The sequence below is a fragment of the Euleptes europaea genome, chromosome 5 (assembly GCF_029931775.1).
Source record: "Euleptes europaea isolate rEulEur1 chromosome 5, rEulEur1.hap1, whole genome shotgun sequence".
NCBI classification, from domain to species: domain Eukaryota; kingdom Metazoa; phylum Chordata; class Lepidosauria; order Squamata; family Sphaerodactylidae; genus Euleptes; species Euleptes europaea.
This window is the reverse complement of record NC_079316.1, coordinates 55,697,812-55,723,181: the sequence shown is the minus strand read 5'-3', so window position 1 is coordinate 55,723,181 and position 25,370 is coordinate 55,697,812. Positions and strand designations below refer to the sequence as shown.

Below are 25,370 nucleotides of genomic sequence, written 5' to 3'. Positions count from 1 at the left end.
CTCAACCCTCAGACTGCTAATCTTTCCCAAAACTTTCTCTAACTCTCCATAGCTGCTGAAGTACCTGGATATCTGGCTGCCAGTGACAGGTATCCCAATTTTTGCCAGGACAGGCAGAAAAAGTGGAAGGGAAAATGTCTTGCAGTTGCCCTTTCAATTTTCAGTGAGGGAGTACAGAGATATGTGAACAGCAAGATTTTGGGGATGGTTCAAAGCCTGCACTTCATACATTCAAGATTAAATAGCACCTCCAAGTGATTATTTTGAGAACACATGGTTCTTAGTTTGTAACTCATAGTCACTGGAAATCTAAGTTCCCCTGAGAAATAATCTCTATATGCTATCTGTGTAAATACATAGGAGCCTTTCTAGATCAAACCAAAAGGCTCCTCTGGAATAATATCCTGTGTCCCACAATGGCCAACAAGATTCCCCCACAAAGTAAGAAGCCCCCCCCCCCATGCTGTTGCCCTCAGCTCTGGTATTCACCATCTCAGAACATGCAGGTTTTATTTGCTCACTAATAGCCATTGATTGAGCTGTCGGTGACAAGCGTGTGTGTAATCCCCTTTTAAAGTCATCTAAGGTTGTGGCCGTTACTGGATCTTGTGCCAGCAAATTCCATAAATTAATTATGAGTTGTGCGTGAAGAAGGACTTTCTTCTTTTGTTTGTCCTGAATCTACTGCCAATTTCATTCGTTGGGTAGCCCGCTGGAGAGACAGTGGCCTCAAGCCCTGGAAAACTGGCAGTCACAGCACCCAACCAGCTGACTGCACAGTATACCTTGTAATGTCAACAGCTAGAGTGAGGCATTTGCCTTAAAGGCAGGCGAGTACTGAAGCTGCTCTCCTTAATGATGCCTCTTGTGAACACAAAAAGTAGCAGGTTCTGTACTCTAGTTCCACCAAGCAGCGGGTTACTCTACATTAGCCTCCTCACACAGAAAAAACTAGAAATGCAAGCAGGATTCTCAGTGCCGCCACAATAAGATGGCATCCTCATGGCTGGCTGTTTGTTTCCACTTTGGCTCTCAAATGGGAGTGGTGTTTTTCAAAGCACCCAGATCAAATTGTTTGCCAACCATCACCTTTCCCAAAGCAGTTTTGCAACTATCTTCCTGGAAAGACTGCAGTCCAAGTGGGTTTTTGCATGCCCTATGGACTTGGAAGGATGAATTTATGAACTTCCTACCCACATCAGCCACACCGTCATTTTACTGTCATCATCCCCCTGAGGCTGTCATTTCTCCCCCATTGCCCCACACAGTGACATAGCAACTACAATTGTTTCTAAGCTAGCAAAAAGTCCTCTGGTGGCACAGGGAAAGCATGGTGGCCATCAGGGCTGATCAAGGAAAGTAACCAAGTAACTTCCATATGTATGCTCTATTGCCATTGCAAATATTCTGCACTCGCACCACCAGTGAGTTCACAACAGAGAATCATCACTGTGTGGATGCAGCTAGCATAAAGCAGGAAACTTTGCATAGTTTTTCAGCCTGGCATGGACTAGGTCAAGTTGAAATGCAAAGCCCTCTGGATGAAGAAAAATGTTATAGCATGAAGGCCACACCTGTTGAAAACAGCATGTAGACCAGCCCTAAATTCCTATTGGAAACACATCTGAATCAAGGTGTGTAGACAGTAATCCTGGAACAAGAAACCCTTATCTGTTATCACTGTTAATATTTGCTACCCTAGTAGATGCCTGCATTTTCCCAGAACAGCAAATGTGGCAAAAGGAACGTTAAACATTTAAATTTTAGCCTCACCAATTCAACCCCAGGAAAAACAGCAAATTCATATGAAGACTCATTTCTAAAAATATGACCTCTGAAACGCCACTTGTTTCTAAAAATATGACCTCTGAAACAGATCACTTGATACCATTTTCCCATTGTTCTTCTCAACCATGTTCCAGTTCCTTGACAGCGGTAGGACCTAGTACAGGATCATGCTCCCTCTAACACAATGTTCACACCGCTTGTGCTAAAACAATGGCTCTTCTTCCAAATAGGGAGACTCATTGCAAACTTCCTTCAGGATGCCTTGTTCTGGCTGGTTTATGTTAGGGGGACAAGACTAAACAGCTTCATTTTTTTCAGTATTAACTACTAAAAGTGAGAAGCTGGTTATTTGTTACCAGGGTGGAGGAAGGGGTGACAGAAAACTCTGTGCACTCGGCAGTCTCTTTTGGAGCCGGCACCTTCAGCACTTGGCCTATCAAGTTTCTTCTGAAACTGCTCTGGACAGATTCAGTTTGGCAAAAACAAAGGGGGGATTAGTGGGTTTTGTGGTGGCGTAAGTCCAAGATTCCCTCATTCTCCTTTTCAGTTCATTCTGCCAAACTGTACATGGAGAGCCGCATTATTAGACCAGTCTTACCAGGCTGGATCATGAATGGGGTATCACACACTATCTGAATTACTGGTCCTGAACACAAGCGGGGATTTGATGTGCTGCTACTGTCCTTCCTAGGGCACACCCACTGGTGCCATGCCAAAGTGCTGCTTGGGCCCCCCCATAACCTGTAGGCTCAGAGTGAATTAACAAAAAAAAACAGGTAAACGTCTGCCTCCAAAAAGGCAACAATCTAATTTATTAACATGAATCATTGAGATAACTTATTCAGACACATCTGCCATGCACAGGGTGCAATCCAGATCTGGGCAGACCCACCACAACAGCAACACAAAGTGAATTGGCCCAGTGTTTTCACCATGATGTTCATTTCACATTTAGGGGTGTGGTTTTTTGTACTTTTCCTTCTAATCTGAATTATCTGTACTTCTTACACTTCTGTTAATAGCAAATTTGTGGTATGTTACATGATTTCTGTTTAGCACCTAGCATTCAAATGTTTGGAACAGTCAAATAGTTTTTTGCATACGTGACAACTGAGTCAGATGGTTGCCTGCACTGTATTCCTCTTTAAAAATGGCTTGAAACAAATTCAGTTAGCAATGCAGACAGTGGCCTTGTGAACGGGCATGTGCTGAAACAAAGGGGAGAAGGAGGTGATTTTGGACATAAGCCAGTAGGAGAAGTTTTTAGTGACAAACAAACCCAAACTGGTAAAGGGTCAGAACGATGAACTTAATCAAATTACCAACAACATATTGTGAACACTACAGCAAAATCCCAAGTTTCTCAAGAGAAAACCTCTCTCTGTCATGTATGTAACATGACAACAAACTCTTTCACTGACACTACCACATACTATACCAAGAATCAGGAGTACAAGCAAAACAAAGGCATCTGTTCCCAGCCTCTTAACAATGGAGCAACTTTCAAAGGTATGGGGAAGAGGCAGGAAAAGGAGCTGAATCACAGGATTCAAAAAGCAGAATCTGAATTTGTAGATCAGCTGACTTCTCCCATAAGACTTGTCATGCACTTTCTAGCTTGCCATCTTCATGAGTTTTCTGCAGTTTTCCCCATTACTTAATCACTGTTCCTGCTTTGGTGAGGAGGCGACCAGGCTACTTAAAAAAAAGGAAAAATCTATTTCCTGTGTCTTGAATTTGGCTGGATGGCAGCTGTCAAGGTAATACCGATAAAAATAACAACAATACTAATAATTGTTTAAGAAAGCCTAAACCACAAGCTTGTAGAATTAGGAAGCACATAAACATAAAAGGCACATAAAGCTGATTATCCACCAGCAATCCCTTACTTTCCATTTTGAAGGATAGCGATTTATAACAGCCTGAGTTGCAGCTAATTAGATGCAAATTGAAGCTTCTCCCCAGGTCTCCAATAATCCAACATGATGGTTCCAACATTGTTCTCCAAGATGATATGTAAAACCAGATGGTGCTGCTTTCTTGATTTCAATGGCATTATTCTTGATGAATGCTAAGAACAAAATGTGGTCCAACAAACACCTGGATCTAAGCATTCTCTTAAACTGATATTTCAAATCATGTTCTGCTTCAGGTGTTTTCAAGAGGCAATCCAATTTCCATAAATATCAAGTCTGAGGATTATTTAGACTCAACCAAATCCTGAAAGACTTGTGTATGTATAAAATTTGAAATTATACGTCAGATTAATTTCACACTCTGTCTTTATATTGTACCAGATTAAATGAATTTAAAGTCTTGCAGCATTGTCTATATATAAGAATAAGGAATTTGAGTGTTGATTTTACTGTAGCCTTTAGAGCTTAAGACAACTAGAGAAATCTTGCTTACTGTATTGCGTATTATTAGGGCTGGATAGATGAAGCTTAAATTTAAACTTTTTGAAAAGGGTGTGTTTTCTTGCCCTACTTATTCAAATATTAAAAAATTGGAAGACAGTGCTACAGGATATCATGAGAGAGCAGGATTCAGAACTGGAATTCTCCGCTTTCATGCAGTTTTATAGAAAAGACCAAGATGGGAACAGAAGGCTTGTTCATGTGTGATTTTTTTAAAAGGTTTTTTCCTATCTATGGATCTCTTGGTCAGCTTGATAACACCAGGAAAGCAAAGAGTATATGTATCCCCAATGCAGAGAATTCTGAATATCAGCATCCCTAACCACCTGCAAACCACAGTCTAAGGATCTGAATGATGTTATCTGTCAATATCTGTGATCTAGAAAGCAGTTGGGTAAGCAGGTCAATTTCTGGGCAAAATTCAGAGAGGTAGCAGTGGCAGGAAGTAAGCAAGAACTTAAACACTGGCCAGCTGCTGACAGCCAGTGTAGGGTTGTGGTTGAAATGCTGGCCTACAGCTGGAGAGGCCTGGGTTCAAATCCTCCTTCAGCCCAAAAACTCACTGAGTGGCCTTGTGTTAGTTACTCCCTTTCACCTTAAGTTTGTTTACAAGTTTGTTGTAGGGGTAAAATGGAAAGCAGAGAACCTTATACATTGCCCTAAATTCCCTAGCAGCAAAGATGAGATAACAATAAAGTAGATGGTTTGTTAAGGAAACTGTTCAAGAAAAAATCTCAAGTCACCAAAAACTGCAAGGCAAAGGTCACATATACATAGGTTCTCTGATTCCCATTTTACACTCACAACAAACTTGTAAATGAATTTAAGGTGAAAGGGAGTGACTAACACACACACACACACACACACACACACACACACATATATATATATAATGTTTAATATTCTTCTATTTTAATGTAGAGAGAGCAGTATTATTATTCACTATTAGTACTACTATGACTCATTAAATAAATATGGACCAAAAGACCAGCCATGATGGGGGGGGATAACTGTGTCTTCTTGACTATCAACCATGTTCTGTTACAATCAACTCCAATTTTAAATCATAATCCACCATAATCCATAGCCACATGACATAGTGTGTTAGTATTTTGATGGTGACACCTAGTGGCTGCCTTGGGAATATCCTTTTCATAGTCTAATGCTGTACAGGCATACCTCTGAGATATTGCGGGTTTGGTTCCAATAAAGCGAATATTGCAATATTGGTTTCCCAGTGCATATACACTATTAAGTGTATTAGGTGTGCAATAGAATTATGTCTAAAAAATGTACATACCATAATTAAAAATACTTTTATTGCTTAAAAAATCACCATAACAGATATAATAAAATAATGAAAAGGTTCAAAATATTGCGAGAATTACCAAAATGTGACACAGACACGAAGTGAGCACATGATGTTGGGAAAATGGCACCGACAGACTTGCTCGATGCAGGGTTGCCACAAACCTTCAATTTGTAAAAAAAAAATATATGCAATATCTGAGAAGCGCAGTAAAGCGAAGCACAGTAAAACGAGGTATGCCTGTACCTGTTATTTCCTCCATTGAGATGAATGGGAATAATGGCATGGGAGAAAGCTGCCTTTGACTGCCCCACTGCCTGATTTCAAAAAAGCTTTAGAAGATCGCAGGCACTGACCTTCCGTGTAACATCTAGTTGAGGCTTCTGTGATAGAAATGGAAATCCCACACTTGACTTCTTTTTAATATAATATTAGAGAAAACTGTGAGTTAGCATAAGAATGACCTTGTCAGATCAGATCAAAAGCTCACCTAGTTCATCCAACAACAAGAGAAACTCATCACAGTATGCTGGATAGCCAGGTCTGTTGCCGTTGTTTTTTTGTTTTTACATCCCTAGTATGCAACATATTTTCTAATTTATCTTACAATTACAGATAAGAAAGGAATTCATTAATGGCATTGGGGATTTAAAAGAAATAATTCTTTATATATTTTGTACTTAATACCTTTTCCATAATCTGAGGAAGAGCTTAGATAGAAGTTGAATACCTTTCTGATTCGTGTATGAAATAAAATCATCCACATTTCATAGAAATCTGATATTTTAGCTTTACCTTTGACTACTCTGATATGTCAGTTTTTCTGCCATAGCTATTTGCCACAGTTTGGAATATCAAGAATGCAATGTTAAAAGAACTGCGGTTTTCCAACATTTTACTATTACCCTACAGGCTGTCATCAACATAAACACTATTAATTCCTTGGATGCCGCTTTTCTACTTTGTTCCCCCCAGATAGTTAACAGAGCCAATGCTGGTGTAGCATGGATGGTTTGATGCATAATATTAGTCATTTCTATAAACATTTCCCCCAAAACTGTGAAACCACAGGGCATGACCACCACATGTGGATATATATGCCTTGCTGGTTGCAATTTCTCCAACATTTTGTATTATTTGTATTACTAATTCTTGCTAGACACACCGGAGTAATATACCATTGCTATAGTAGTTTCAAAGAATTCTCCCTAAGGACTGTTGATAAAATTTTCCTTGTTTGAGTCATCCATAATTTATTCCATATATTTTGTTCTATTTTATCCCAATATCATCTTCCCATATTATTTTCAATCCATTTGACATACTTGTGTCTATTTTAATTAAATGGGAATATATTTTGGAAATTAATTCTTTTGCTCTATTCATATGTTCCACTAGGATTTGTTCAAATTTCATCATCTTCCTGATCATACTTTGCCTTATTGTATGAGTCATAATTAGGTAGTGTAACTGATGAAAAAGAATCCAACTCTTTGACATTCCTTGCAGCTTTTCTTTTAATTGCACAACAGTTAGGGGAGTTCGATTTTCAGAAAGAACTGTCATTCTGTAAATCCCCTTTTCTTTACGTTTTATATATTTCTCTGGCTTGTCTACACAAGATAAATTGGGATGTAGCATAAATGGAAGCAGTGAGGATATTTCTGGAATTTATTTTTCCATTTATTCCAAATTTTAATGTGGTGTATAGAAAAGGACTCAATTCATTTTATATCTCTTACTTTCCCCCCTTCAAATACTTTTTCCCCCAATTAATTCTAGATGTTTCCCAGTTCCATGTTTAGTTACCATGATTAATAATCAACCGGTCCATCAATTGGTCTCATCTTCCTTAAAAGACACAAGCTATCACTACACTGAGCTTGCTACAGGGAATTACAGCCATATAGAAGTGATTTGGAAGGAGCAGGGCTTGGCTTCAGCTCAGTTTGCCAGTCTTCCCTCCCTTCCAACATGGGAAACTGATGGAGCAATCATTTCCCATTTAACAATCCTCTGTGAATAAACATCAGGGGCTGCCTATTGTTACACAAGAACAATATTCTCAGAATAGCATTTTGGGCTTGTGTGGTATTTTGTAGAAGGATGTTGTATACAGGGTTCACAGGGTTGTGAAAATTCAATGTTGTGAAACAAAATGGGCATACAACATTCTTTCACGTTATCTGGAACAAATAGCTCAGACAAAGGATGGCAGCAACCGGATTTGGGCTCTTGCAGGCCTATAATGAAGTGGATAGGTCTAATGCAACTTGTGAACACAAATGTTTGAAGAACTGCAACGTAAAGCTGCAATCTGCACTAAAAGCAAAAGAAACTGCAACAATCAGTCTACATTAAATAGAAAAACACTCCAGCAGGTTTCAGTTAAATTCTTGAGAGAAATGTAGGCCCCAAAGAAGCTAATGTCCACAGGCTTCAGCACAGTCCATGGCTTGTTCCCTCCCTTGTATTCCGTGACTTGGATTCCATCTAAAAGTTCTGTGGGTGGAAAGGGGACACTTTTCACAGATTCTCCATTCTGTAGGAGATTAAAAAAAAACCCCAGCTTCCTGGGGTCCCCCATCCCACAGGAGCTGCATTTTGGGAGGCAGGACAGGGGAGTTGGGGAAATAATGGTCCATAGAAATAAACCCCTCTGCCTGAGGAAAGTTTAGGGGGAATCCAAGCTTTTCTGCCACACAGGGTTGCCATCTCTGGGTTGAGAAATTCCTGTAGATTTGGGGAGGATGGGGTTTGGGGAGGGGACAGACCTCAGTACAGTATAATGCCATACAGTCCACCCTCCAAAGATGCCATTTTCTCCAAGGGAACTGATCTCTGTTGTCTGGACAGCAGTTGTAATTCCAGGAGATCTCCAGGCCCTACCTGGAGACTGGCAACCCTATCTGTCAGTGGGGCCTCCTGGCCTTTATGTTATGATGAGCAGCTGTTGGTGCCCAACTTACTGGACTCCTTCCAATAATTCTGGAATCCCTTATGAGCAGTCCCGGTTTTCTTTATCTCTCTATAGTATGAGGCATTTTGCCTTTCCTTTGCCTCTGCTGTTCCTCAACTGCAGAAATGGATACATCTCCTCTCAGGGAAGTCTTTCCCCTTTTTGAGTGGTTTGGGTTACTCAGAGGCAATTGTCAGTCAAATGCAGAGAACATCACTAACTATGCACAGAGGACAGCTTGGATCATGAGCCATTTCTTTCACTAGCGCTTCCAGGAGAAAGAAAAGAAACAAAGTTAAGTGGTAGCTGAGTAATGCTTCAACCCTATTTGTAATAATAAGGGAGCTGAGAGTTACAATGCCACTGTTGATTCACAAAATCTATTTCTTCTGTTAATGACTCACGCATGTGATTCAACCATACACCTCCAGGTAAATTTCATTCTGCAGCATACCAAAATAAGCAATGTACATCCTCGGAAAAAGCTATTCCTCTTCCATTCAGCCGCACTAACTATAAAAGCATTATTACAATGACAAGTAACAGGAAGGGTTGCTTAGATATAAGCGAGGCCAGCATCGTCTCAGAGCTGATTCATGCTTTCACGTACATCCCTGGTGGAGAGGAGAACACATTTCCAAGTGACTAAGTAGATGAAGATGTCAAACCTCTGAAAAGCATTACACTTGTGGTGATAATAGGTGGTATGAAAGCTTAACTGCCTGTTCCATCATTGCCTGACACTGCAATCTAACCAACTTACAAAAAGACATGATGAAAAGGTAGGGACTCTTCTGCACATTTAATTAATGGATCACACTAATGTTTCCACTCAGAAACCAATTATTAATTCCATTTCACATGGGCCATTTTAATAGTGGGAAAAAGTCTTGTGGTATCCTTAATAGATTTTCACATGAATCCTAGGCCTGTTATTCAGAAGCAAGCTCCTTTGAATTCACTGAGGTGTACGTACTTCCCAATAAGAGTGCACAGGATTGCAGCCTTTGTGTGGAAAATACTTTCTCAGAGTACAACTCCAGTGAGAGACTGCTGAACTAGAACTGATTGGAAAGTTCAACTGAATTCATCTGGGACTAAGGTCACTACACGAGTGAAATCATTCAGCAAAATCTGGAAGATTACGTTGTTGCTTATTCCTCCTGTTGCGAATAGTTGAAGTTGCAAAGAAAAGTCAGAGTATACCTCTCGCATTTCATGGACTTTTGGCCCAATTGCTCACATTTTTATATTTTAACTTTATACACATTGTGTGTGAGCGAGTGAGTGAGAAAACATTGAGGATATAACTCATGCATGTCATACTACAATAACTCTATGAGAGAACGTTTTAATCGTCCAGGACATTCCACTGCTGACCATTTGGTTCTCCCGCAGAGAAGCTTCACAAGGTGATTACAATAGGAGCTTTGACTCATGAAAGCTTTTACCTTGGAAAATTTTGTTGGTCTTCAAGGGTGCTACTGGAGTCAAACTTTGCTCTACAATCACTCTATTAGCCTTTAAGGTACCAAAAGACATCTTTTTGTTCTACTGTAAAAACTGACAGTTTTTATTATGATTTCTGAATAATCTGAGAAACCATTTTTATAAAACTTCCCTGTATTTTTGGTTGTTTAGCATGATGAGGAAGTTGGGCCTCTAGAAATATATTGCAGTCTCATCACTAGACAAGCAGATCATGTTCCCCTGGGTTTGTCTCACTCAGTGAGTTTCATTCCAATCATTCTCTCTCTGGTATGTTTGGCTATTCTGTAGTTTGTTTAGATCCATCATGGCAGTTCCGTGGCTTGTACCCATATTCTCTGCCCAAATCAGAGCAGATGCAAACAAATAGAAACAACAGAAACAACTTGCATCAATCTTAATCTACCTTTTTTTTCTCTACCTTCCTTTGTTTGGTTTGTGTTTACTGCATTTTTGTGTATTAGCCAAAATAAGACTCGAGTCAAATGCTTCATTTTTAACTGGCTCCCCCCTCCTTTCATTATTCTAACTTTTTCTGCTGTTCTGAATATTTCCGCCATCACATCGTCTGCAAAATCTCCCCTCCGGGTTTACTGAGCTAAATGATCTCCAAGTATAACCAGCTGAATCAGAGTTAAGCAAAGGGAGGACCTGATCTCTGTTGCTAACGTTTGTGTTCCAGCAAAGTTCCCCCCACTAGAGGCTGCTGAAACAAAACAAAACAAGAAGTCTATTTACCTTAGGAGGGTTCCAAACACTGAAAGCCAGGAAGCCTTGCTATGAATAACAGGTGTGATTGAAATGAGCACGAAGTGCATATTTACATGGAAAGATTTTCTTTTTAAATCCAGAAGAATTCTGCAGAAGGATGTGGCTTAAGAGGGCAGATAAGCACCATCAGCCTTTTCTCCTGCATTCATAGATGGGCAACAAGGATTGCTCACAACCCTATTGAATAATGTCTAGATAGATGTTCAGGTGGATATCAAATGCAGTGACACTCCAAGTCTGGGAGAAACACTTTAATCCATCAGTTTAGCTCGGTGGATTTCATTATGGGGTAGTAGCTCACACTGGGCTGGATCCGGACTTCTACCAGTTCCCCCTTTCTACTGCAGACCTCCTATTTTTCAGCCCCCTGTATTTTAACTTCTTACCATTAAAATTCTCTTATGGAAATAATTCTGTGTTAGCCTGTTTCAGCAAAATGAAACAGAAGTCCAGTGAAATAGACAGCATTTCTATATTAAATTGTCAAATGCGTCACAGATTTCACACATAACATGTAGTTCGACTTTTAGTTACAAGGTTACATAGCCCCACTGCAGATGGTGAACAATGGGACCACCTACAGGAAGGGCTGCATAGCTGGATCATATGTATGTTCAGTGGCATTCCTTTCTACAAAGAAATGGTGGGGGCAGTCTTGTGACTGGTAGCATTTTTGTCTCCATAAAACTAACCAACCCTTTCTGTCTGTACCTTTGCCAACAATTTCGGATAAACACATGAACATATGAAGCTGCCTTATACTGAATCAGACCCTTGGTCCATCAAAGTCAGTATTGTTTACTCAGACCGGCAGTGGCTCTCCAGGGTCTCAGGCAGGGGTCTTTCACATCACCTACCTGCCTAGTCCCTTTAACTGGAGATACCAGGGATTGAACGTGGGACCTTCTGAATGCCAAGCAGATGCTCTACCACTGAGCCACAGCCCCTCCCCAAATTGCACATGAAGCAGGTTTGCATGCCAGGACAGCCATATAATGGTTAGAATTTAACACTAGACCAGGGAGGACCAGGTTCAACTCACCACTCAGCCATGAAGTTGAATGATTTCTTGGTCAGCTGAACTTACCTCACAGGGTTGTTGAGATAAAATGGAGGAGGCGAGGGCCGTGTGCATTGCCCTCAGCTCTTTGAATGAAAGAGGGAGGGGGGATAAAATGAAACAGTAATGAGATGTCCACATTTTCTTATTTGGAGGGCTATTCTGAATAAATGGAAACAACTAGACTGATAAGGAACAGAATGTTTCCTAGCTTTCCTAGCTCAAAGTGTTGTACTATGCATATTGAAAGGGGAGGGGGCAGAGCTATATTTAGAAGCACCCTTTGAAATCTGAGTGGTGTTAACAGGGCTGTTGGAATCCTGGATGTGCACTGCTATGAATCTGAACAAATATCACTACCTTTCATGTCCTTCTCCTTCATCAAGCCTTAAATCCCAAGGATCTGAGCCTGATTCTTCAAAGCTACTCCTAGGGAAAGCAGCTGTTCCCATTTAACTAGAAGAATGTTTTACTACTGAGGTACTGCCTCTCACTTTATTAAGGGTTGCCAATCATCCAGGGGCACTGTCTTGTGCTGCTGCTTCTCTCTCCTACTTCTCCCATCCTGCTGTCCATCCTGGCCCTACTTTTTCTCCCTCCACTGTGGCCAATTTGGTGCTCCACCATCACTGCACTTCAAGGAATCCATTTATTCTGGATATGTTTCAAGATGGCGGGATGGATCTTCTTGTTTGTATCTAGGGGAAGCATTTTGACAATTCGACAAATATGACAGTTTGACAAATATGAACTTCAGCACGTCTCTTTCTTGTTCAAAATAGTTACTTCTGTAGACCTCAGGTTTATTTCATTGTAGCCTAAGATGTTACACTGATAACCTGGAAATTTAATATGGCCTATTTGTTCAGAGCAGGATAGAAATGCTTAACCCCTTTCCCATTGTAGTTTTCTAAAACAAAATAATCTCCCAAACTGTTTCCCTTATAGGGCACTCAGTGGCTTAGGGAGATTGTGAGATCATCATTACCCTCTTAGTTATTTGCCAGATATCACAGATTCCTGAGTTAAGTACAGAGCATCAATAATCTCCCTGAAAACACCACTCTGGCCACCAGTGATAGACAATCCCTATGTAACAACATTCCATGCCAAGATGGACTACAAGACATCAGCCGTGTCCACCATTCTTGATGACACCACAGCACAGCTGGCTGTTGAGCCTGGTAACTCATCCACAATTATTTCATGTTTGGGAATATTCTGTATCTTCAGGTTAACCACCACTGCCACGTGTTCCCATGTGCCTCCACATTATGCCAATACATTTATGGGTTTTTTAGAACAATGCTTCCTCCGTTCCTGTCTCCAAGTGCCTCTCCTCTACTTGAGATTAATCGATGATACTTTTTAATCATCCGGACCCCAACAAGAGGGAGGCTCTCAAGAAGCTTAAAGAGCTTCCACATCATCATGAATATGACCCTGAACCAGTCCATTCAGCAGGCCCACTTTCTGGACACTCATGTACTACTACGTGATGGATATATAAACATCACTTTATATTGAAAATCCACTGATTACTACATGGACCTTAATGCTTCCAGTTACCATCCAGAACATACCACACAATTCATTGTCTACAACTAATCCCTGCTTATTCTACGTATTGTACGGTTCTTACGGTATTTTTGTTGTAATTCACCTTGAATCTCAGTGAGAATGGTGAGCTATTAGTGAAGTAAGCAATTAAATAAATTCCATTTGTGCCAGACCTTGAGAGACGGACAAGCACCTGCAGAATTTATATCAAGCGTTCCTAAAGCTTCAGCACCCAGTCGGGAAAGTGTACAGGCAGATAACAAAAAGTCACATTCAACAGGGAAGACCCAGCAGGAAGCACAACTGAACACCAAAGCTCACCTACAAGTCACCACTAAAACACCTCCAGTGCATTATCAGAGATCTACAATCTCTCCTGGAAGCAACTACTCACCAGCAATAATTCTGCTGAATGGACATATAAATGCAGGGACTAGCTCCTATAACAAAGCTGGGGACCAACTGTGGGGGGGGGGGGCATATCTATTCAAGTGACTCTCAGAGGTACTAGCAACATTAGCTATGCCATTAAGGGCTTATTTCTCCTGTACATCTGCTAAAGTGATCCAGGCTGTTATCTGTCAGCAATACCTTTCTTCCACTTACGCTGACCAAACTGGACTGTCTCTACACAAGAAGATGGACACAAATCAGGTATTAAAATAGAAACGATCAGAAAATGGTAGAGGAGCATTTCACCTCCCTGCAAATTCAGTAATAGACTTCAAAGTTGCAGTATTTTAGCAGAGGAATTTCAAAGGGAGAAGCAGCTGACAGTTGTCTTAGAAGCGCTACAAGTCTCTTTGCTGTTTTGACTGTGGTAGATTAACACGGCTACCCCTCTGTACCCCAGGGAGGGTATTTTGACCAAGAAAATGGTTAAGATAATGGGTTAAATGCCTCTGCCATATCACAACTACTTCAAATAAATGTACATGGCTGCATTTCAGGAAAGAAAAATGCTGGATGATCAATCAGAGATGTCCCACATATTGCATAGTTTGGTCATAGAACAGAGTTATTTCTACACAAGGGCAGAAAAATATCAAGGCCCAACAATACATGGTGGAAAAGACTAATGATGGGATGCCCTAAACCAATAAAATATCTGTATTTTATCTTATTGTTGCAGAGATAGCAACAGCTTCTGGGGAAGGTGGGATGAGGGCTGTCATAATTGAAATCAGGAAACTGCTTGTGGGGAGAAGGAGCTAGCAGCTGTCCTCCCCCAAAGCTGCTTTGCCAACAAAATTCAAGACCTCTTCCATAAAAATCATCTCTCTGTACCTCCCCACACCATTTCTTGCCAGAGAAATTCTTTTGCCTGAGAAACAGGCAAAGGAAGAAGCACTGACAGTAACCTGTCTGCTTTCTGCATTAGAAAACAAGAATTGCCTTGATGAATCAGATTAAGGGCCAATCTGATCCAGCATTCTGCTTCATACAGTAGCCAGCTGGAGGCCCCTAGCAAGCCCCGAAGCAGGAAAGAGAAGTGATGACAGCCCCCAATGGCTTATTCCAGCATCTAATGTACAGTGATGTATAGGGTCTGTACCAACGGGTTCCAATTAGGCATGGTCACCAGAGCTGTTGATACACTAGCCTGCCATGCTTCCTTTTAATAACATCTAAATTACTGGCTGTCACCACACCTTGTGATACCAAACTTCTCATGCTCATTATGCATTACATGAAGAAATACCCCATTTTGTCTGTCCTGAAGTTGAAAATGAATCAGCTTTATTGAATGAGCCTGAATTCTGTATTCTGAATATATTTAAAAACTTGCATCCTCCGTCTCAAAGGTTTTCAAGGAAGCTTCCATACAAGTTTTTTTTAATCCAATAATTACAAAAACAATAAAACATTTTAAACAGTCACATCAAAACTAAACATCCAGTTCATTAAGACAGTACAGTAGTAATTTTCACAGACTTCATCTGCCAATATAGATCAATAAAATCAATACAAAGCAATAAAACTGAGAGAACAATAAACCCCCAAAAACACTGACAAGAGGTCTGCAGGAAAAAGAAATGCTTTTGCATTTGCAAGAGGTTCAGCACAAAACAAACTGATGAGGGGAGAGAGATGCACAGTTGAGATGCGATAACAAAAAAGATCAAATTCCTTGTGTTTCCCCATCTCAGTTCAGCAGTAGAGGCACACTTCATAAGGTCCCACTGACAGACGTTAGCTGATGAGCAGTGCTGTGTGGAAGAAGCAGATAGTTTAAATTACCTGGTTCAACATTGATTAGGGTTTTGTCAGTAAGAATCAGCAAAGTGGATCAGCAGCCAGTGAGATCATCTGCACTGGCAAGTAACTTTTCTGCTATGTTTTGCACTAATTCAGGCTTCTCAATCGTCTTCCCCTGCACAGTTCATTGCCATCGTCCAACATGAGTGTGAGCAGAGTGCGGATAACCATGGCCAAATCATACTTTTCAAGAAAGTGCTGCAAGTAACATACCAGGCAAAGTTGGCAACAGATACGTGATGCCATCAAGGAGACCTCTTCTGCCACCCAAAAGCACAGATCGCCAGTGGCAACCCATCCCCTCCAAACCATTCACAAAACTCTTTCAGAACAGTGGCTTCTTTTCCCCCTAAGCATTTTATCATTCACCTTAAGAAGATTGTGCTACCCGCTTGATCACTTGTACTATCTTATGGTCTGACTTGTGCAATGATCACCCCCCCCCCCGACTCTCCTTGCCCAAGAGTACCCAAGAGGCAGTGGGCCAACCGTGTGTGTGAGAGCGGGCTTGCCCACCCCTTCCCTCCTATCATATGGGACAGGTTGCCACTACTCAAATTTTGCCCTTTCCTTGTTATCAGCAGTTTGAGATGTCTACAGAGGTGACCTGTGTGTGTATGTTAGTGGCCACACACACCTCTCTTCCTTTCTGCCTGCCACCTAACTCTGTCCCAGTCAGGAGTTTCAGTCCATGTGAGGAAGAACAGCCAATGCTTTGGGTAAGAATCTTTGGTCACAATCTCAGATCTTTTAAGAAAAGAAAAAATCTTTATTCACTGGCAAACATTTCTAATTCCTAGGAGCACAGAAGGACCTGGAAAATATTCTCAGACTATTAGCAGGAATGTTACAGAAGCTAAATGGGGGGGGGGGACCTAAGGGCTAACTAAGTTGTACAAATCAATGGATTTACCTCAACAGTCCCTTCCAATGAATTCACATAAACTAAGCTGGGACTTTAAAATGCATGTTGGTGCAGCCTTCACTACATTTCTCCCTGCTTCCCAGTCCTTAGCTTGCACGTAGGGCTGTTGATTCAGTTCGGCCCGAACTGAAAATCAGCCGAATTTCCCCTGATTCGGTGGTTTTTAGTTCGGGAGGAACCGAACTCAAAACTGGCGGGCAACCGGGGGGGCCGAATTCAGCGAGTTCGGGAGTTCGCGAATAAATCCGGCAAATTCAGGGCCGTCAGTAAGCAGCATAACTGTCATTAAGCAGCATTCTCCTCCCCTGGCCAATCGGTGGCCAAGCTAAGTCTTCTTCTGGCCAATCAGTCAGGATTGAGTACTGGAGGAATCAGCTGATGTGCGGCCCGGCCAGGGAGAGAGAGAGAGAGAGAGCGAAATCCTCATGTGTGTGTGGGGGGGTGCTTGTGCACATTTGCTCCTTTCTGTGGCTGCAGGGGGCTTATTTTTTGGGGTACAGACACAAAACTTTCAGTGGAGCTTCAGATGAAGCTTCTTAAGATACCCCCAAGTTTTGTAAACATTGGGTCAGGGGGTCCCGAGATATGGGCTCCCCCCTTTTTCTTTCCATGGCTGCAGGGGGTGCATTTTTGGGGGTACAGACCCCAAACTTTCAGTGGAGCTTCAGATGAAGCTTCTTAAGATACCCCCCAAGTTTTGTAAAGATGGGTTCAGTGGGGGCAGAAATATCGCCTCCCCCCCTTTTCTCTTTCCGTGGCTGCAGGGGGTGCATTTTTGGGGGTGCAGATCCCAAACTTTGAGCGGAGTTTCAGACCAGTGTTCTTAAGAGACCACCCAAGTTTTGTGAACATTGGGTCAGGGGGTCCCGAGATATGGGCTTTCCCCTTTCGGGATGAATGGATCAGCCAATCCTGTGTGCATCTTCTCCAGAGCAAAACGTCCCGTGCCTAATTGGAATCATATTGGATTACAAGTCCTCCCCTCCTGATGGAACAGAAGACAGCCACAGTAAGACCCCTTTGGGGGCTTTAATCTATAATTTTTCTCCTGTGTATGTGTGTGTGTGGGGGGGAAAGCAGAGTCTGTGTGTGTGTGGGGAGGGAGCAGTTTCTGTGGGTGGGGGGGAAGCCAAAGGGGGCTTTCGTCAGTTCTGCCTGGGGTGTGTGTTCCCCCTCGAGTCTCTCGCTCCCTGGTTTGAGGGGGGAGGTTTCAGTTGTGTGTCTTCTGGTTTTCCCTGTTGCAAAGGTGTTGTTTTACAAGGTTGTGTTGCTTTGCAAACTGTTGTAGGGGCTGGGAGCTTTGTGCGTGGGCAGCAAGCTCTGCTGAGAGATGCACATTAAGGGTGGGGGGGACCCCTTTCAGGGCCCATATCTCAGCCCCCCCGACCCAATCTTTACAAAACTTGGGGAGTCTTTCAATAAACGTCCTTTGAAGCTCTGCTGAAAGTTTGGGACCTCTAACCCCAAAAATGCCCCCCCCCGAGCCGCGGAAAGGCGCGATTGTGTTTTTAATGGCTTTATTCGGCCGAATTTTTTTTTCGAACTTTGAATTCCCGCCGAATTGAACGGATCCGAAGTGGGGGAGTTCGGACTTCAGCATATCCCAAATCTAAACGGGCCGAATTCGGCCGAATCCGAACTATACCGAATTTTTTAAAATTCAACAGCCCTACTTGCATGCTTTTTCACAGAGTGAGTTAAACCTTTTAACTTTTTGGGAGCAATCTTAAGCAGGTCTACTTACAAGCAAGTTCCATTTTATTCATTAGGACTTACTCTCAGGAAAGTGTTTTTAGGATTGCACTCCGTGTCTCCCAGTCAGGAGAGTTTCTTTTTGACCTATCCTGCACTGGGGTTTGAGGTCTCATGTGTGCTGCCCTGCACTTTTACCCATTCATAACAAGATGCACATCCTTAACTTTTATGGCCCTGACTTAGGATATCCTAACAGTGATCTATCTTGCTTCTGCCTGACAGGACATCTCATCCTGCTCATTTGTCACCATAAAGGGAAACTATCTCCTCTCAGCCAGAAATCCAAGGACTTTATTTCTTAATTCCCAGGCAATGAGGGTGTCCTATCTGGGAGCCATTGTCTCTTGTGCATTAAACAAGGTACCCTGTATTTCCTTATCACAACAACTTGAACATCAAGTCTAGTGGCATTTGTATTGTTTCCAAGTTCCAACCTCTTGCGGTCATTTTCCCCAACAACATGGCTGAACTCTAAGGATGGCAGGGATGTCCCTCATAGATGTGCCTTGGGGATACCCAGGTCTGACTCTAGCTACCAAATCACAGGTGTGTATATTACTTAGAATTTGTATAGGGCTTTCAGCATTTGAAATACTTTATCACAGCAATCCTTACAGCAACCCTGTACTGTAGGCCAATTTTATTCTCCCCATCTCTGGCTTGCCTATGTTAGTTCATGGCTGAGATGAGTTTTGAACTGGTGATCTCCCAAATAACAGCGCAGTCACTTAGCTTTCAAGTTCAGCTGGAGATGCTTATCCACCTCTTGCCATTTTAAACCAATCCTAGGTTTTTTCCATCCCATTTTATCCTCAGAACCACCCAAGAGAGGCAATCTATCCCAAGGTCACCTAGTAAGGTTCATGGGCAAATATGAATTTGGACCTGGGTCTCTCCGGTCCTAGGTAGACACTCTAACCACTGTACCACACTGGCTCTCTTACAATGTCACTGTATTTCAGCAGCCCATTGCACACCTGCTATATAAGCATTTTCCATAACCTCACCAAGACACTGATGGAAACTTTCCATCATGTTTCTTCCCCCACCCTTATAGTTGATAATATCTTTGCATTTGTCAGACTAGTACAGACCTGCTAGAGTTTGAATTCTGTACATTTATTATTATTTGCCAAAGCAGCGTTGATTTGAAATATTAAATTCTGGCCCCTATCAGATTGTTACTTTAATATCTCTGATGTGCAAAATTAAAGTGAATATGTCATTCTCTCACTTTCCTTTTGCTAAGGCTTGTGTAACACCCACCTGTAATGGTCCTACTGCCAGAGCTCACAGCCACTCAACTATATCTAGTCTCAAGTGCTGAAGAAGAAGTAAAAGCAACGCTATAAAAGCTAGCCCCACCCATTCCCACTCCCAGCCATCCCTCAGACATTATATTTTATTAAACAGATCACACAGTAGCTCTTTGACAGCGCTTAGTGAAAGCAACCCTTCAGTATTCTTCTAGAGAATACTAATATCCCCCTACATGGAGAAACTACTTAACTGATAGAGATAGTACTGTTCTGTAGCAGAAGCTGCCGTAGTGAAAGAATCCAATGGAGAAGCTAGCAGGACACCAGGTGTGGTTTTATTTCATGAGATGAGACACTATATAAGGGTTCATTTGCTGTGAAAGGAGCATGAATCAACAGCAAATTATTGACTCCTATGTCCTAAATTTGGGTTACAAAATAAAGCTGGGAACAGAAAGCCATTATACAACAGTAAACCCCATTTTGCCCCGTATGTGTTCTTGACAGGGAGACGCAGCCAATACTGACTATCATGTATTGGTGATACTTTTCTCTCTTTTTTTTGTACATACGCTATGTGTTGCAGCATTCACATATTACATTTTGGTGTACATTTAAAAAGTCTTGGGTATACAGCTAAAAAAAAAGATGTGGTCCTCAAAAATGAATGGACATTTTATACTGCTTAGCATGTTTGAATTAATATTTTATAATATACCTTGAGTCTCAGCAAGAAAGGCAAACTATAAATGAAGTAAATACAATAAATAAAATTAAATGTAAAGTGTCAGAAAAGGTCAAATGATCAGCCACCTGTTCAGAACCTGTCCTGCAGAAATTATTGGTGAGAAGATAAAAATATTTTGAAAAGCCCTCTAGTTTTCCTTTTGTAATCTGCCACAAAAATGTTCTGATCCCTGCTTCGTCTTTTAGGTACTGACCCTCTCCAAGTTTTTTTCCCCAGTCATATGTTAGATAAGATAACTCATATAAATCAATGCAATTGCAGCAATTAAATCATGCATTTCCATATTCTGTTTAGATTCATATTGTATAGAGATAGGGTTGCCAACTCTAGGCTAGGAAATTCCTGGAGATTTGGGGATGAAGCCTGAGGAAGGCAGGGTATGGGGAGGGGAGGGATCTCAGTTGGGTATAATGCCATAGAGTCCACCCTCCAAAGCAGGCATTTTCCCCCCCAGGAGAATTGATCTCCATCACCCGGAGATCAATTGTAGTTCCAAGAAATCTTCAGGCACCACCCAGAGGTTGGCAAACCTATATGGAGAAAAAGCCAGAAACAGATTCAGGGCAATAAAAGTTTTCTTGGATGTGGATGAAGATGCAAGGTGACGCTGCAGTGGGGGAACAGACCATAGAAGTCAACCCCATACGCAGCCTTCTCTGTTACGTCAAGGCTTTGCTTCAGAGAGCTCCCCGGACAGCTTGTGAGCCATTACAGTGAGTTTCAATGACAGTTCCATAATCAGGTAGAATTAATAATCCAAGCACATGAGTCTTAAATTGATTCATTCGTTTTTACCCCCAAATGCCCATTTGGCCCTTGGAGCGGCAAATACTGTGTACAAGGCATTAAGATTAACTTCAGCGCCAGGTGCTGCCACTGCATTAGATGAAATTATGTCTCCCACTTGCAGGGCCTAAAAGCAACTGGTAAACAATTTCATTCATTTTCCATTAGAGATTAAACAGGTTGGTCCTTTATGTTCAGGAAGATACCAGCTTCCCTAGGCAATAATTTGAGTGCACAAAGGCTATCAAAGACACAATGTAATATTTACAGGAAAGGGATCACAAAAGCATCAGAAAGTGTTTTGCTTGTGCGCCAGTTCACATTAATCAACTTCTGGTGGTATCTGCAAATCAAGAATGAGGAATGGAAAAGGGAGAACTTAATCCCATTGGATGTAAAGAATAAACTGATCACAACCTAAACTTGCCCAACTCCAGGTACTAGCAGGAGATCTCCTGCTATTACAACTGATCTCCAGCCAATAGAGATCAGTTCCCCTGGAGAAAATGGCCACTTTGGCAATTGGAGTCTATGGCATTGAAGTCCTTCCCTCCCCAAACCCTGCTCTCCTCAGGCTCTGCCCCAAAACCCTCCCGCCAGTGGCAAAGAGGGACCTGGCAACCCTAATACAACCACAATCTACATGCTACAGCAGCTCCCTGGAAATTGCTTTCGGTTTAACCCCACAGGGAATCTACTAAATGTATAAATCTGGAACCAGAGGAAAGAGCCTCCCCCTAAAAGTACAAAGGCATTTTGAAGAAGCAGGGAACATGAAAAGCAAACTGAGAAAAACTGCACAGTGTGTAGGAAATGATTAAACAGTGGTAGGTATTGAAAGGAGTGACACCTTGTAAGGAACAATCATTTTACTTTAGTACAGGGGTCGGCAAACTGCGGCTCGCGAGCCGCATGCGGCTCTTTGGCCCATTGAGTGCATCTCTCCGAACTTGGTTTGGAGCCCCTGCTCTCGCGCCCGCTCGTGCCGGCAGCCGGGATGCGGAGCCGGCGCGCCTGAGAGAGAGCCAGCGAGAGAGAGCAGGCGAGCGGGAGCGCTGTCTCTCCCCTCCCCACCATGGAGAATGGCCGGGTCCCCCTTTCCCTTGCCCTCAATGATTTAATTTTCTGGATACCTTACTTACTTTTTTCCCTCCTCAGAGGCCATGTCTACCCACTGGCTTTCTTGGCGGTAGACCTGGACTCCGAGGAGGGGAAAAAGTCCCCCTTCAGAGGCCAGGTCTACCAATTGGCTTCTATGGGCCTCCGGAGGCCAGGTCTATTGCCAAGAAAACCAATGGGTAGACCTGGCCTCCCAATGGGACAGATGGCCAGGTCTACCAATAGGCTTTTATGGAGGTAGACCAGGCCTCCAGACGAGGCCTCCAGACGGGGAGGGGGAAATGGCAGGGACTTACAATTTAATTTTTATCAATAAATAAGATCACTATTAAGTATGATATCAAGTTTTATTCAGTGTACCTATAGTTTAATTAAGACATAAAACTTTAATTAAAGTTTATTAAGTTAATAAACAGTGTACCTAGTTTAAGTTTAAGAAATTTGGCTGTACCTACCTATATAGTTTAAGTTTAAGAAATTTGGCTCTCAAAAGAAATCTCAATCGTTGTACTGTTGATATTTGGCTCTTTTGACTCATGAGTTTGCCGACCCCTGCTTTAGTACAACCTGGTACATAGAGAGACTGCAAAACAGTGTGGGGAAAAGACAACTGCCATGTTGCAGGAGGCAGAGAAAGTGTTCTACATAAATTGCAAACACTGTTTGCTAAGCAGAGCCAGGTAGGAAAAGGAAGTGCTGTCTCTTCATTCCAATGTGTGAACAGTATTAATTGTACCAGCCTAGACACTAAAGGGCTGGATGCTGGATTCATGTACCATGCAAAAAGCACTGGCCTGTGTCAGATAGAGTTGCCAACTCTAGGTTGGGAAATTCCTGGAGATTCAGGGGTGGAGCCTGGGGAGCTTGGAATGGAAGGGACCTCGGTGGGGTAAAAGGCTATATCAACCCTCCAAAGCAGCCATTTTCTAGAGGGGAACTGACCTCCTTAGTCTATAGATCAGTTGTAGTTCTGGAAGATCTCCACGACCCACCTGGACGTTGGCAACCCTAGCTACCATAGAACAAATGGTAACAGGGAAACAAAGGAGCTCCACCATAGGGAAACCTATATCTAGATGCTGGGCTGGATTTCTAAGGATCAAGGGGGAGGGGGACCAAGGTGAACAACAGGAGTCAGGAAAACATGCAATGTCACAGCAAGGTATGTGCTGCTACATGATTCGTTGGCTATCTAGCTTCCCTGCATTGCTGGGCAAAATGCTTATAAAACCCACCTTGCTAATAAGGAAGGATCCTGGCCCAGGCAATCAAGGTCTCACAGGCATGGTTTTAAGCTGACGTTGGGCTCCCATTCCTCTCAGGTTGTGTCCAACCTGTGCTATCTGTAAACTAATGAGCAAGACGGTAAGCTATACTCCCTTTGGAAGATTCCCTGTGTCTACATCAGCAGTTTAATATGCTCACTGTACAAGGGATAAACACAAGGGATAAACTGTTAGAAGCAAAAATCAGTTAATAAAACTTAATAATTAGGATAGAAGGAATTCAATATCTATAATGTAGATCATAATGATAACATATGAGATTTTTGATATGTAAGATGAAACAGACTCCCCGAAGGAGTATATACTGTGTGAATATATGTACGTTTGTTTGTTTTGAAAATTTTAATAAAAACATTTATAAAAAAATAATATGCTCACTGTATGTTGGGCAGTAGCAAGATTTCAATCAGAGTAGGGTGTCCTAGGCTGGATCTTGCCTCTCATGCAAAGGGAATACCATTCCATCAATTTGCTTAGTCTCTCAACATAGACCAATTAATGGTAACTTTGAAAACATTTTTAAATATATGAGGAAGAACTAAGCATCAGAATTAATAGGTGTTGACAAGAAAACACAGACCAGGAGATATAAAAAATACAGAGATGGATGCATTCCAGGAAGACTTTTCCACCTTACCAAAGCACTACAAGGACAGTCAGGACAAGGTAGAGGGAAGTCATCAAAGACAGTGGCCACCTGCTATGGTCTACACCTGCAGCCATGTTTTCTCCAATCCACCCTGCTTCCTTTCCAGCAGGTGAAGAAAAAAGACTGACTTCCAACTAGGGTTGCCAGCCTCCAGGTACTCGCTGGAGATCTCCTGCTATTACAATTGATCAGCTGATAGAGATCAGTTCACCTGGAGAAAATGGCCGTTCTGGCAATTGGACTCTATGGCATTGAAGTCCCTCCCCTCTCCAAACCCTGCCCTCCTCAGGCTCCACCGCCAAAACTTCCTGCCAGTGGCGAAGAGGGACCTGGCAACCCTAATGGCATTGCTTATTTGACATCAGCCTTCAGGAAGGGCCAGTCACCCATTTACATTTCAATTTATTATTTCTATAATTGTTTTTTTCCAGCTGAAATAAAATTGACACAAACTAGTTTTATAGTCATGTCTTACCTGTCAATGCTATACCTTTTGGTTAACCCATGAGCCCCAACAGAGTGCAAAGTAAGCTTATTCCCCTTTAATAGCTGGACATTTTATGCAGGTTTCCTGAGCGGTGAGGAACCATTTTGTCGTAGGAATGCATGCTTTTTATCACATGTTCACCTGTATGGCTGTAACAGATATCCTAGGTCCAAACTATGCATGACAGCAGTAAACCCATTTCTTTGAACATGTGTTTACCCATTCACTCCCAAGACAGTGTTCCCAGGATTTCACTGTAAAGAACATGCTTGACCCATAGCCAGAGTACAAACTTAGTATCAAAAATCAACCAAAGGGGAAGCTGAGCTGAACATATCAAATTAAAGCAAATCAAACCATCTGTTTCCTTGCAAAGTGGGACTGTCCCAGCAAATGTATCATTGCACTTCTGTGACCACAGCATCTGTTATTTTATCAAATTATGTGCCTTGTCCAAGGGAGGGAGAGAGAGGGGAAGAGGGGGGGAGGGAGAGAGAGAGAGAGAGAAAGGAAGGAAGGAAGGAAGGAAGGTAGGTTTTATTTGGTGACCTATACATTTGATCGTGACTCGATTCTGAATGTTTGGGGCATGTACTGGGAACTGAAGACCAATTTTTTGTACAATAATCTATCAAATGTAACCATCTTGAAATACCTCACCTCCCTACTAGCTTAATTTTAGGCAATGGAAATCAAATATAAATGGAAATGTTGTATAATTTTGACATAAACACTCAGCAATTAA

General features: G+C 42.0%; 1 protein-coding gene across 1 annotated transcript in view; it reads right to left on the bottom strand.

Annotated features, from left to right (window-relative positions):
- Positions 1–25,370, bottom strand: part of NEURL1 (neuralized E3 ubiquitin protein ligase 1) — a 178,344-nt gene that overhangs the window by 133,731 nt on the left and 19,243 nt on the right. The window lies entirely within an intron of this gene.